General features: G+C 31.5%; 1 protein-coding gene across 2 annotated transcripts in view; it reads left to right on the plus strand.

The window, feature by feature from the left end:
• The first annotated feature begins 2377 nt into the window (after window positions 1–2377).
• The window catches only part of LOC129906339 (uncharacterized protein DDB_G0292186), a 57689-nt gene continuing 46007 nt past the window's right edge, over window positions 2378–14059 (plus strand). The window contains exon 1 of one of the 2 annotated variants that reach the window (XM_055982067.1): window positions 2378–3231. The gene's annotated coding sequence lies outside the window, so the exon portion shown is untranslated. The remainder of the gene's footprint in view (window positions 3232–14059) is intronic. The other variant, XM_055982068.1, reaches the window with a different exon arrangement.

Consider the following 14059-nt stretch of genomic DNA (forward strand, 5'->3'; position numbering starts at 1 on the left):
AAAAAAAGAAGACGAATGAAAAACATACATACGAGTACATATAAACCACAAGTGACATTAAGACTTGTCAAAAAAGGACATCTTTGAAAGGAACATATCTCCAAAGATTTATATTATGACTTGTAGTTGTCTGGATGCTCTGTGTTTGTGTATGTGTTTGTGTATGTGTTTGTGTATAGCTGGTTTTTTTTATAAGAAGCAACTAAACTGTCAACATATCAATTTTCCGATTGAATTTAATTAGACCTTCTATTAATAAATAAAACTTTCTAAAAAAGGTCTCTCCCCGAATTATTATATAAAAAAAGAACTCAATAGAAAAAAAAAGAAAAACAATTCCCCCTTTCAATATTCAATGTGTTTTCTTTTTTTTTCTATTTTTTTTATATTTATAGGCAATATCCAGAATTTTTTAACGCACACGCATTGTGGAAATGGCACTAAAAAATTCAACAATTTTTGTATCGTGTTGTTCTATATTGTTGTTATCATAAAAAAGGGGCACTAACACACTACCTACTCAGAGCAAAAGGACCTTTTCACTAAGGGATTTGAAGTGAGCCAGAAGCACGACGACGCCAATGATGCAAACACCGACGACCGACGACAACGTAGCAAGCATTGAGAGCTGTCAAACAGTGGTACATTTTGAGAACAAAAATCGATTTTTTAGTTCTTGTTTGGGAATAAAAAATTAAACAAGTAATCTAGTTCTACGGCAAAACGGTTTCAATATTATCACAAATATTTGTCAAAATTAGGCAATAGCTGTTTATTTGTGTCATATATTCCATTATAACTTCAAAACTACTTATCATAAATAGACGAGCGAGGTGTCATTTGAAGAGTCTTGTTTGGCTGCTGGTTATGAATGATAAAAAATACCCTCTAGAGGCAAAAGAAAACAATTTTGAATTAATTTTTTTCCTCTTGTTATTACAAAAATACCAATCATTTGTCGACGTAACAGCATTTTATTTTTCATTTTACCTTTTTGTTTTTCTTCTTTAAATTAAATTAAAACGAATTTTTTTTTTCTTTATACAATCAAAATGTTTCGATGACACCGCCGCAACACGACTACACCACGTCTGCACTATTTCATTTTTAATGAAAAATGCGGTGCACCACAGCTGCACCATTTCATTTTTTATGAAAAATTCGTTGCACCATGATACATAATTTTGCATTAGTGAAAAATAAAAAAAAAAAAAACTACCGATGAGAGGAGATTCGAGCCTGAGTATCCAGAGCACTTTCAATTAGAAGTAAACGTCTTAACCACTCTACCACCAAGTCATCATGTTTGTACGAAATGGAAATTTGTTGCTTAAGTCAAACATTTGTATAAGTACGAGAATAGAATTTTTGATAATGGTGCAGACGTGGTGTGGAGGTGGTGCACCGATTTTTTTCATACAAAATGAAATGATGCGGACGTGGTGCAGTCAGGGTGCGGCGGTTTAGAAATTCTTAAAATGGTGCGGATGTGGTGCAGTGGTGGTGCATGTGGAAACAACAGGTTATAATTGACTTTATAAGCAATTTAAAACATCAGTGTGACACAAATTCCATATAAAAAATGATTAATTCGTTTCGAATTCGGAAACAATTACTCCGCTGACGCAATGATTAATTTTGACATTTTCGAGAAATTTAAGTACATTAAATCAAAGTCTCCTTTCACTCAAAACGAACCACTGTTATTGGTAGCTGTATTCAGTGAGCTATACATCCACAGCAAGCCCCAGCAGGTGTCATTGTAAGAGCATTCTCCTTTGGTAGAGAATTTATCTATATTGCTCCTATGACTTTAGTCAATGTCTCAGAGTAATGTAGATGCCATATCCAAGCTCTTGTACCAGCACCAACAGCAGCATTAGCAAACGGCACACAAGGATCTATCAGGGAAGAATTTTCGAATTGCGAAAAAAATTCCCCTTCTTCTAGTAACCTACTATAAATTTCATGAGCGCATGTCCTGCGAACGAACGAAAAATAACCTTTCTCAACATCATCTGGCTGCCTCTAAAAACTTTTACCCTGGCTGTCAAAAAAAATCTCTCTATGTGTACACACGTTCACGACTATATGACGACGCGACGAACGGTACGGTTGGGATATTTTGCAAGGATACACAAAACACATCTTCTTGCGAGTCTTCTCCCTTTTGAAGTTTCTATTCAGTGGTTCAGTCATCTGGTATCTTTTGCGAGAGCTTGTTCGTTCCGTTTCAAATTCTTCTCGGCCGGTTTTGAGAAATATTGTTGTGTTTGATGCTTTTCTCGGTTTTGTGGGATTTGCAATACCTTCATTTTCAAATTTCATCACATTTTAAATAGAATATAAATATCCTTTAGTGAAGTTATATCTATCTAAAAAAAAAAACCCGTGAATATACATTTTAGTTCGATTCCAATCAAATATCCTTCGACTCCTTGCGTGCGGATTTGATATATTTTTCGAATAGGTACAAAAATAAAAAAAGAAACTCATTCAACCACCCACTTACCCATTCCGTTTTTGAAAACATCATCGACAGGAAAACAAGGCCTATTAAGGATTTTTTTCTTTCTATATTGCTCTGAACGCATGGGTGGCCCCTAAAGTGCCAAAATACAAACAAGCAAAAAAAGGATCAAAAAAAGCTCATATATACACGGTACGGCGAAATAACGGTATCTGCGTGTATACAAACAGAAGAAAATATCGATGAACGGTTGATAAATGATTCGATTGTGCTACTGACAGCTGTGATTTTTTCGGGTTTTCGCAGTTCACAGTGTTATGTTATTAACAACAAAATGTTTTAGCTTCTTCTTCGATATTATAGTCAAGCTCAAGTCGTGCCAAAACCCTTGCGTTTAAATTGTTTTTGGTCCTACGGAATTCGGGATTTTTTTGGAATACGGGGATCTATCGGAGCTTTTATGTGCCTTCGAATTTAAGTGTGTAACAACAGCCACCTTTCTTTCCACATGTGCTATAAATTTAATTAAAGCCTATAAGGATAATCGCTAACGCCTTCTGTTTGCGTGACACAATCGACTTGGAGAAGCTACAACAACAACAACGGCAGCAGCAGAGAATCCTGGCGGCGGCGGGTGATATCCTGTCAGATAAGAAAACAGCAGCACCAGCAGGAGCTACTACATCTACTATACCAAAACAAATTTCCTCGAAAGACGGCCTCAGATAACGGCTTCAAAACGTTGTCGGATTTACTTAAAAGTAAGAAGCTAAATAATTTTGTTTGTGTTCGTTCTTCCCTTTATTACTCTGCTATTTCCGATTATCTGTGTGGCATTTGAGAGGGTGATGGTAGGGGTGTTTGATGAACGGGTATAAGGGTGCTGCTATGCCCTACACAAAATTCTTCTCTCCACAAAAACAAAACAATAACAACCAACAACAACAACAACAAAAATAAACATAAAGTCTAAAACGTAAAAAATGGAAATTAGATTTCTCAAAGCGCGAGGAATGTAATCAGCAAAATGTTAGTTTTGAGAACCTTTTCCACTTGGGGGTTCATTTGATAAACCGAAGGGTATTTTCATTAGTGCGAGATACTTGGAAGAAATTCTGATATGCGTAAAGTTAGAAGTATGCGAGGGGTATCGGGTATGTGTATGTAGGTCCTAATTAGACATAGATGAGTGAGACGGCGTTAATTTTGTGGTTCAACAAAGTTGTAATTTCGAGGATGCCAGGTTTTTGAAATTTAGGGGATGGTAGGTGAATATATTTTTGTATTTCTCTGTTGGGTGTTTCACATATTTTATTTAATTATAGAGTGAGGTAGTGGGTACTTTTTCATTCGTTTAATTTAAGGAAAAAATATAGAAGTGAGTCTTTTTTCTTTATAGACATTAATAATGACAATGAGTTACAAAAAATTTCATTAAATATGACTTTATGTTCATAAAAAATAAGATCGAAAAATTTGTTTGAAACACATTTTTCATGGCACTATGTAGAAAATGCAGGCATAATATCAAAAAAAAAATTATGTGTGCAATTCAGACGTGGTAAAAGTGAAACCTTAAAAAATAATTTTTCTTGAAAAAAAATCAGATGCACCATTAAAAGCTTACAAGTTTTCCTAAAGAATACTTAAATCATACTTAAATTTTTACAATGCGCAAAAAGTATAAAAATTATTTATTCAAAACAATGATTTTTCATGAAAAAAGCAAAAAAAATCTTACTTTTCTTCTAACACCATTAAATCCATTTTTTTAACTGACAATTTATAATACATTTTATATCATCTGAAAGCTTATTATTTCACCTTTTATATGACTCTTCAATCATATTTCTACGATGCCTACAAAAAAAGTAAGAATTTTTTAAATCCAACCATTTCGAAATTTCAAACTGAGATTACGGTACTTCCTACACTGCACTGGTGGCTGGTCATCGGCAATAAATCTCCACAGGTGTTTTGAGGTATTTTTCAAGTTTTTCAAATTTAGATTGTGTAACTTGTAGAGCACGTGCCGTTATGTGAGATATATCAAATGAAAGTTAATATTATCAGCTTTTTAAAGTTAAATCAAAGTTATAACGTGTTTAGAAAAAGAACATCTTTTCACCATTATCTCAGGATTTTGAATATGAAATCGATTGAAATTTTGTACATAGTTTATTATTATCTATCTACAGTATTAATTTCATTTATCTATCTTTTAACACAAAAAAGTTATACACAATTGATTTTTCCTGTCGCTTTTTCCTTTCATCGTGTCTCAAATCACTGCGATACTAAAGAAGTTTTCACTTCAAAAATTGAAAAAAAAAAAAAATATTTGTTTAGTTTGACAAACAAAATGTGCGCTCGCTATTACTTTTTTTTTAAGGATTAATAATACCTTGTGAATATTCAAGTTTTGATATTTTTTTTTATTCGCTAATAAATTTCTTTCAAAACTATTCAAAAATTATGAACAAAAGCGCCCTTGTTCGAGAAAATATTCCAAGTCATTGTAAAAAGCAATTTTTCACAGTAACTTTTTTATATTGATTTACAAATTCATTCACTCTCCATTAAATTTGAAATCACCATTTTTTGAAATGGGAAATTTTAAAATTCTCATGCGATTTGGCGACTTTAATTATAATGGAGAGTGATTAAATTGGGCCTGAGCAAATTTTAGCTTTAAAAAACGTTCTTAACTTGATTTTATCTATTACATAATAATTCATAAATTTTTAGAAAAATTTTCAAGTAAGTTAGCCCATATTGAGGTAAATTTTGCTGAACAACTAAAACTACAATTTCGAAAAAATTCAATGTCCCGTTTTCGATAACTTGATTTTTTTAAATTAAAATTAAACTAATTTTTTTTCAAAACTTTATTAATAACGCAAGGATAACTTTGGTGCTTGTATATTTAACGTTATTTCTGGTGCATTTAACTATTTTCACGTAAGTTTAACAACTGTATTATGAATAAATATACCAAAAGTTAAGTTATCCCTGGCTATGTGAAGTTGGCACCTCCAAATGCTAATTTTTTGTTTCAAACCTGTCTGGTTCGATTGCCCAAGGTTAGTCCAGGATAGCCCAAATTTTATTTTCACTATCCTACGCTTAGTTTAGAAATAATACAAGAATTAGTTTTTATTCACCACACCCAAAAAAAAAAAAGTACGCATACACCACAGTGACCTTTTTAAAATATATAATTATGAACAATAATTAAATCCACTAAGCGTAGTATAGCTAAAATAAAAGTTGGGCTATTCTGCTCTATAAAAACATAGTTAAGCTAACGATTTTTGTAAAGGAAAAAATCACAATTTTTTCGGTTTCTGATATAAAAAAAGTTTTTTGTTGTATCTTTTGAAAAAAATAGTGGAATAAAGAAAACAAAGTTGGGCTATCCTGGGCTAACCTTGGGCAAACGTACCATATTGCAAAACCAACCATTTTTGCACTGAATAAAAAATTTATAATAATTTTTTGTGATTTTTGAGGTGAAAAAAAAAATAATTCCGTTATAATCTTAGAACTTAGTGTGGGCGCAATCAAACTAGGCAGGTTTGAAAAAAAAAAATTAGCATTTAGGGGTGCCAACTTCACATAGAAGTTATCCCGGTGTTATGTTTTCTACGTGTAAAAATTAAGTTCCATTAATTCCTAAATTTAATTACATTTTGTCAGAAGGATACCGAACGTCAACCTAAAAACGAATCAAATCAAAGTCCTAAATAATCGCGGACTAGAAGCAATCTATCCATCTATAAAAGATCTGCACAATGGACAAGAAATTGATTGGCTTGTTGGATTTATTTTTAGTAAGAAGTAGAGTAAAGCCTTAACTACATTGGCTGAAAAAGTGAAATAGTACAAAAGTGAAAAATTTCAAACTGGTATTGTCGTGGTTTTCCAAATTGGAAAATTTCCAAAAATGCTTAAGAAAGCTTAGATTTTGGTTTAAAAATAATTTATAGTTTTACTGGCTTTTATAAAGAAGACAAAAAATTGTCAATGTAGTAAAGACTTGACTTTTTCTCTGCTTCATGACAGACGAACGAGTACGAACTTCACAAGGGAACCTTTTAACTAGGAAACCTTTCATTGTTTAACTAAGAAAATCTATTCTATATAAATAGATATAGAGGAAGTGTCGTTTCAACACTAAGTTTGCTTATTATTTTCCTCTCACAATCTCGGTTCTTAGCCACCTCAATTTCAATGACTAGAGGCACCATTTTTAAAAACTCAAAATCTTTTCGACAAAAAATAATAATGTTTTCGCTATTTTTTTAGACCATCTTTATGTTGTAATTAGCTAAAAGAAATTGTATTAGTAATTTCCTGTCAAAAAGTGCTATCGATATTTTGTTCAAAGCCATAAAAAACTTTTGAAAAGCGTACCTACTTCTTCTGGATGCTAAGTATAGCTCATATCTCTCCATTCAGCTGATGCTTAAACTAGGTAGGTACTTCAAAGTTCTATCAAAGTAAACATTTTTGTATCTGTGTTAAGTATCTATAATAACCAATTTTAACTACTTTGAAGCCCTTATATAATCGAGATTATTTTCAAAAAAAAAAAAAAACTAAAATCCATTTCCCTCGTTTTTTTTTTTGTTGTCGGACTCAATCTACCTAAATAGCTTCAAGAATAAACTTATGAAATTGGCGAACACCACAGAATACAAAATGCTTTTACGAAAACTTTCTTCATTTCATATACTAAAAAAGGTAAAAGGAAACCATATAATGGAAAATTCATTTTTCCGTGTGACAGTAAAGTGTGTCCTTATAGTAGCGCCGAGATGAAAGAAAAATAAATGCACGCCAAACAGATGGATACCTCTCGACAACGACAATGACGATGATGAGGACGAAGACGAGGACGACGACAACGACGACTATACGACTTAGATGTGATGTATGTTTGAGCGGCAAAAGGAACACCGGAATGTTGAATAAACACAGGTGGTGCCGCACGTTGAACGAATCAAATATTAAAAAGCATAAACGCCTGATGGTGTGTAGCAGGCAGGAGCAGAAGCAGCCAACAGCCAGTTGTTGTATATAGTCAAAGTGGCCTTCTCGTCCTTGTCACAGAACGGCATTCGTCATTCGTTTTTTCTGCCAACTTTGCAATTTAGCGTTATGGAAGACAATAGCGCAAAACGAATGGGGAAGAAAAATATAGCAGGCTTCAAATCTGCACACGCATACAAACACTTGCAGCATTTCTAAAGTTTTTTTTTTTTTTTTGTATTTTATAGTCAAGCTCGAGGTCCTGCGTTTTGCTTAGAGTGTTGTCTACAGAAAGATGAAGATGAAAGAACAACAACGGCAACGAGATTCCATTTCGATACTCAGTTACCGCAAGCATGATATTGAAACAAAGACTTCTAACAGTGATGGCAATAAAGAAAGAACCATAAAACAGGAAACTCTTCGTTTTTCTTTTTGTTTTTGTTCTTTCCTTTTTTTCTTTCTTGATAAAGAGATCCTGGTCTGAGTTTCAGAGCGCCTGGATGTGTTTGTGTAAAGGATATGCGTTCCATTATGGTTTCACGGGGAAAAAAAAGACAAGTTTACATTTAGTGTTTTTTTTTTTTTTTGTGGGCTGTTTGCACACCGTTAGTGGTGTTTGCACAGGAAAATTTGAGATAAAAACTGGAAAGAAAGCGAGAAGAGTGTGAAACAATAACATCGATCTAAAGTTGTTATTTAATCCTTAAAAATTTTTATCAAAAATCATTTATGAACAATGCATAAGAGTTATTGTAAGTGCCTTATAGTTAAAATTTCCGAAGCGATTTGCTTAAAAATTCTTGTAATTCCCTAGGAGGGAAATTGAAATTTCTTTAACGTTAAAAAATGTCCATCATAAAACTCTTATAAAAAGTGTTTGTCTGAAAAGTCGGTTTGCGGCAGATAATTTTACGTGATAACGCCATAAGAAAACAGGTTGTGTGCTTTTGTTAAAAAAATATTATCTAAAAATTATTTATTTGTCAACTTTCGAGTAAAAAAATTTTATAGTAAAGTACTTAAGCTAAAGATATGTTTTGTAAAAAAACCGAATATCTTTTAGTATCCTATCACAATTTACAAGAAAAAGCTAAAAAAATTAATTATTTTTCTTTTTTCATTATATCAATTTTTTTAAATTACACCATTAAAAAGCTTAATATTTTTTATAAAGAATAAAGCCATATTTAAATTTGTGCAATGCGTAAAAGGTATAAAAATAATTTATTGAAAACAGTAATTTTTCATGAAAAAATCAAACTTTTTTTTTCTAACACCATTAAATCCATTTTTGTATGCAAAAATTGTATACGATCTGAAAGCCTTTTGTTTCATTTCAAAATGTTCATGTCTGTACGACATCTACAAAAAGATCAAGAATATTTTGAACCCAATAAATTCATAAAAAAAAGCAAATAAATCAATATTTTTTTCTTCAATTACCTTAAAGTCCATTTGCTTATATGACAACCTAAAATAAATTTTATATCATCTGAAAGCTTATTACATCACCTTTTATATGACACTTCAATCATATTTCTACAATGCCTACAAAAAAAGTAAGAATTTTTCAAAGCACACTGGTGGCTGGTCATGGACAACAGATTTCCACAAGTGTTTCTGAAGTTTTTTTTAATTAAACATTGTTTAGCTTTAAGTAAATGTACCCTTATCCGTTATATATCAAATGAAAGGTAATATTATCAGCATGCTCAATAAAGTTATCTGATCTAGATCAAAAGAAGCAACGTGTTTAAAAATAAAACTCTATTTTACCGTTATCTCAAAATTCTGAATACGAAATTGATTGAAAATTAATTTACACAAATATAGGCTTGCTTATTGTCTATCTACAGTATAAATTTCATTTATTTATCTGTTGAAGAAAAAAAGGTAAAAATTTAAAACGGTTAAAAACGGTCAAAAAACTTGGGACAAAAAAACTTTTTTTTTCCAAAAAAAAATCATTTAATACCAATTTTTTGCAAATGCATGCGCTCAATCATAAACTATATTCTCTATAAGTTTGAGATTTTTCGAATGCTCCAAAAAATTGCTAAAAATAAGAAAAACATCCATAAATACATAAAAGTAGGTGTTTTTCAAAAATTCATACTTCAATACTCATAGACTTCAAAAAAATCCGTAATCGAACCCTAATCTTTTTTTTCATTTTTTTTAATGGCATTTTTCAAATTGTCAAACAAATTTCCCCTACCTATAATCACTACTTTGTCAAATGTCTACCTCATGTTTTAGTTTTAAAAACCGTTTAGAACTTGGTTTTTAAATTTTCTAAAATTTTTTCAATATGATTTTTAGCCTTACACTAAATTTATTTATCAATTAAAAAAATTCAACTTTCTACAAAGTCGCGTTTAGAAAATTTTGTTTAACCCCTATTTACCCTATCAAATGATAGAATTTTTAAAAGACCTTCATTTGTATTCAATTTTAAATTATTATCTTTCAAACAGGCTATAGAACATTTTTGTTTCTCCAATAGTTAATTTTTAATTGAAATTTTTGCCGCACTGCTAAAAATTTCAAGCGGAACGGGAGAAAATGGCGTCACTTCTTCGAGGATGCTGCCATGGTTCATTGATTTATAAGACGTTATCACGTCAGAAACAATGAATTCTGGTAAATTTATTATAAAAATCTTATTTTTTTAATAAAAGTTACACATTCGCCACAGTGCACTTGAGAATTTCAAATTTTCAACAAAATAGTGAGTTAAAATTTCTCTTGAAATTTATGTGAAATAAAAAAATACTACAAAGTTTCAATATCTGGTATAGATTACATTGCAAATAAAGTGTTATACCTTCGAGCTTTTATTTTAACTGATGATTAAAATATAAAAGAGATGATTAACTGAGAGCAATTTTTTAAAAACAAATCCACAGACCCTGTGGATATTTAAGGTTAGCAAACAAACTATTTTTGTACCTAAGGCTGTATTTTTCCTACGAGTCCATTTTTTTCATAGTGAAAAACTTTTGAAATCTGATTAACACAATTCCTTCCCCGCACACACATTCATAGTTAATTTAAGATTTTCCTTCATAAGTGAAAAAAAAGTATTTCAATCGCAGGTTTTTCACTTTTTCTTCTTCTTTTCAAAAGCAAAAAGCATCATCATCATCATCATAGTCATAGTCATCGTATGCCGTTGTGATGTAACACCATGGAGTCGTTACTGTCTTCAGAAACTTTTAAATTGCATTTTCATTGCTGTGTAAAGAGGATTACATTATATTATTTGAAAATGCACGTTCATAGCAACGGCACCGGTATACTGGGTACCGGCACCAGCACTAGCCCCGACACCGACACATATCTTATTGCCTAAGCTTTCTTCTACCTACCCAGCTTTGCCAAGCACACAAAAGGATTTAATTACGTTGATTATTTAATGTACTTTAAGGTGAGGGTAAAGTAGAAGGATCCTCTCTTTTGGCCATCCGGCCTTCTGCTTACGAACTTTTCTCTCAGAAAAAAAAAAGAAGAAGAAGAAAGGACGAAATTTTATCTTCCTCTATACCTTCGTATACAAACCTACTTACATGTTCCACTGTATTCAATGTTCACGGCCTTGGGCCAAATAAATATTCAGGGTATAAAACACCCTTGGTGCACACAGAGCGAGTTCCTTAATACCAAAGCAGCTTATGACGAAAATGAAAAAAATAAAAACTAAAGTAAACCACCATCACCCATCACATCGCAGCAGATCCTTTATGTAATTAAAGAAGATTGTAAGTGACTTTGTCTGTATGTCTGACACAGTGGCAGTGGAACATTATACACATTAACAATTTATCCTTCTGTTTCACTGGTCCCATGTTCCATCTTCAAAATGGAAAGAATGTTTAAACGGTGGCGCCCGGCCCCAGCCAAAGATATTCGCACACGAGTCCTTATAAACGGGTTAATTCATTGACCCAGATTTTATTACTATTTTGTGCATGGAGGTTTTAAGAGAGTCCAAGTCAAGTCCTAAGGGGGTTTTGCTTAGGGATTATAGTTCTACGTCTATGTGTGTAAATGTGTATCTATTTGGCGACAAACTTTGTGAAAATATTGGTGGCGCCAAGAAAACTATTAAGCTTCGTATAGTCATTTTATCTGCTCTTTGGAAATGTGAAAGGACGAAGAAGTGGAATAATAATAGAGGACATATTTATATGTGTTTGGCTCTTTTATTATGTTAGTCCGTAGATGGAATACAGCGTGCGTAGGCATGATTTTGCTTGAATAATAACATTATTTTGCAGAAGAAAATTAAATCTACTCTATCTATGCGGATGTATCTGTGAATGATCTAAATCTGCATAAATGTTATTGTTTGATTGAATAAAAGAGATTGGATGAATTGATGAATTGGGTACCTACATCTTGATGGAAATGGCAAAGTAGACCTATTTTGAAATGTTACATGAATTTTATTTGTACCTACATAAGGGACCGCCTATTTTTTAAGTATAAAAGTTACGTATTCGCCACAGTGCACTTGACAATTTAAAACTTTGAACACAAACGGAATATTTTTTTGAATCCTATCATAATTTACAAGAAAATGCTAAAAAATGCCTTTTTTCTCATTACATCAATTTTTGTATAGTATAAAAATCTTACAAAAAACCTGCACCATTCAAAAGTTTAATAATTTTTCTAAAGAACAAAGCCATATTTAAATTTTTACAATGCGTAAAAGGTATAAAAATAATTAATATAAAACAATCATTTTTAAAGAAATAAGTGAAAAATTCAAACTTTTTTTCTTCTAACATCATTTAATTCATTTTTTATATAAATTTTATACCATCTGAAAGCCTATTGTTTCAGCTCAAAATATTCATATAAACCATGTTTGCACGACATCTATCTGCAAAAAGACCTAGAATATTTTGAATCCAATAAATTTTCATCAAAAATATCTATGATATAAATCTTCTTTTTGTTCAATCACTTAAAGTAGATTTTTTTCAATGACAACCTAAAATAAAAAAAAGGTTAAAAACGGTAAAAAAACTTGGGACAAGAAAACTTGTTTTCATCCTTATTCGGTCAAAAATTATTTAAGAATACCAATTTTGTGTACATGCAAGCGCACAACCATAAACTATATGTTCTATAAGTTTGAGATATTTTGAAGGCTACAAAAAATTCCTAAAAATAAAAACCCAACCAAAAATACCCCAAAAAATGTAGATGTTTTTCAAAAACTTATTTTTCAAATTGTCAGAAAAAAATTACCCTACTTATAATCACTTCTTTGTCAAAGATGTACTACATGTCTTAAAAAAAACCACTTATAACTTGGTTTTGAAATTTTGTAGAATATTTTCAATACAATTTTTAGCCTTACAATAACTTTATTTATCGATTAAAAAAGAATTCAACTTTCTATAACGTCGCGTTTAGAAAATAGCCATTAAATTTTTGGCGCACTGCTAAAAATTTCAGGTGGAACGGGAGAAAATGGCGTCACTTTTTCGTGGATGCTGCCATGGTTCATCGATTTATAAGAAGTTATCACGTCAAAAATTGACCCCCAATTTTATTCATTAAATTTTGAAAATGTTGGTTTTCACAAAACCGTCTTGCCACTGCGACAGCTTTAGCAAATTTTTGCACCGGAATTCAATTATTTTGATACAAGCACACCAACCTAACTAGCTTCCGTTCAGGCACTGCATTTGAATGACTCTATACATAATCCTTTTCAAAAGTCATTTGAATGCAGTGCTAAGCTCTAAACAATCCTGAAACCATTAAAATATGCATTTTCGATAAGGTTAAATGAAAAAGTGCAACAATAAAAATCAAAAACACACATTTGCGCTTTTGTTTAGCAAAAATTAAATTCAATGTGCTCGAATTCCGTTCGCAAATTTGTGTGTGTATTATATGTACCTAAGCTCATAGTTGAAAGGACATGACACGATTCCGTCTAAATCTCCCAAATACGTATAATGTCCTTTTTGCATGGTATTATTTGTTTTTCGTATGCATTTCCCATATCGTCATTGGCTTATGGTGGTTTTTGGAATTGGATTTGTTTTGTGTTTTTTTTTTTTTCTTTAACTGTGTTCGTCTATTTAGTTCCGGAAAATAAAAAAAAATTATATAATCCACACAGCCAAAAAGCATTCTACGCAATTTAAAATCATCACAGGAAATGGAAACGGTTTGTCGGCGAACAATATACAACAACAACAACAATACAGTACTAAAAACAAAACAACACTTTTTGTAAGTTGAAATAGGGTGGAACGAATTGCAGTGTTTAGTGTTTTGTGCTTGAATGAATTTGAAGCAGACATTGTTGTTTTTGTTTTTTTTTTTTCTCTCCCCCGAAAGTTTGTATTACATTTTGTGTTTTGTATAAGAGAATTGTTATTAAGAGGATTTTTTTTTGTTTTTGTTACTGGGGGAAGGTTTAGTGTGGCAGTTTAAGGTCATCGTGTTGATTTATTTTGTAAGCCGTTTTTCTTACAAAAACTGGAGAAATATTTGTTGGATAGTTTTTTGCACAGAAGAAGA

The sequence above is a fragment of the Episyrphus balteatus genome, chromosome 1 (assembly GCF_945859705.1).
Source record: "Episyrphus balteatus chromosome 1, idEpiBalt1.1, whole genome shotgun sequence".
Lineage (NCBI taxonomy): Eukaryota > Metazoa > Arthropoda > Insecta > Diptera > Syrphidae > Episyrphus > Episyrphus balteatus.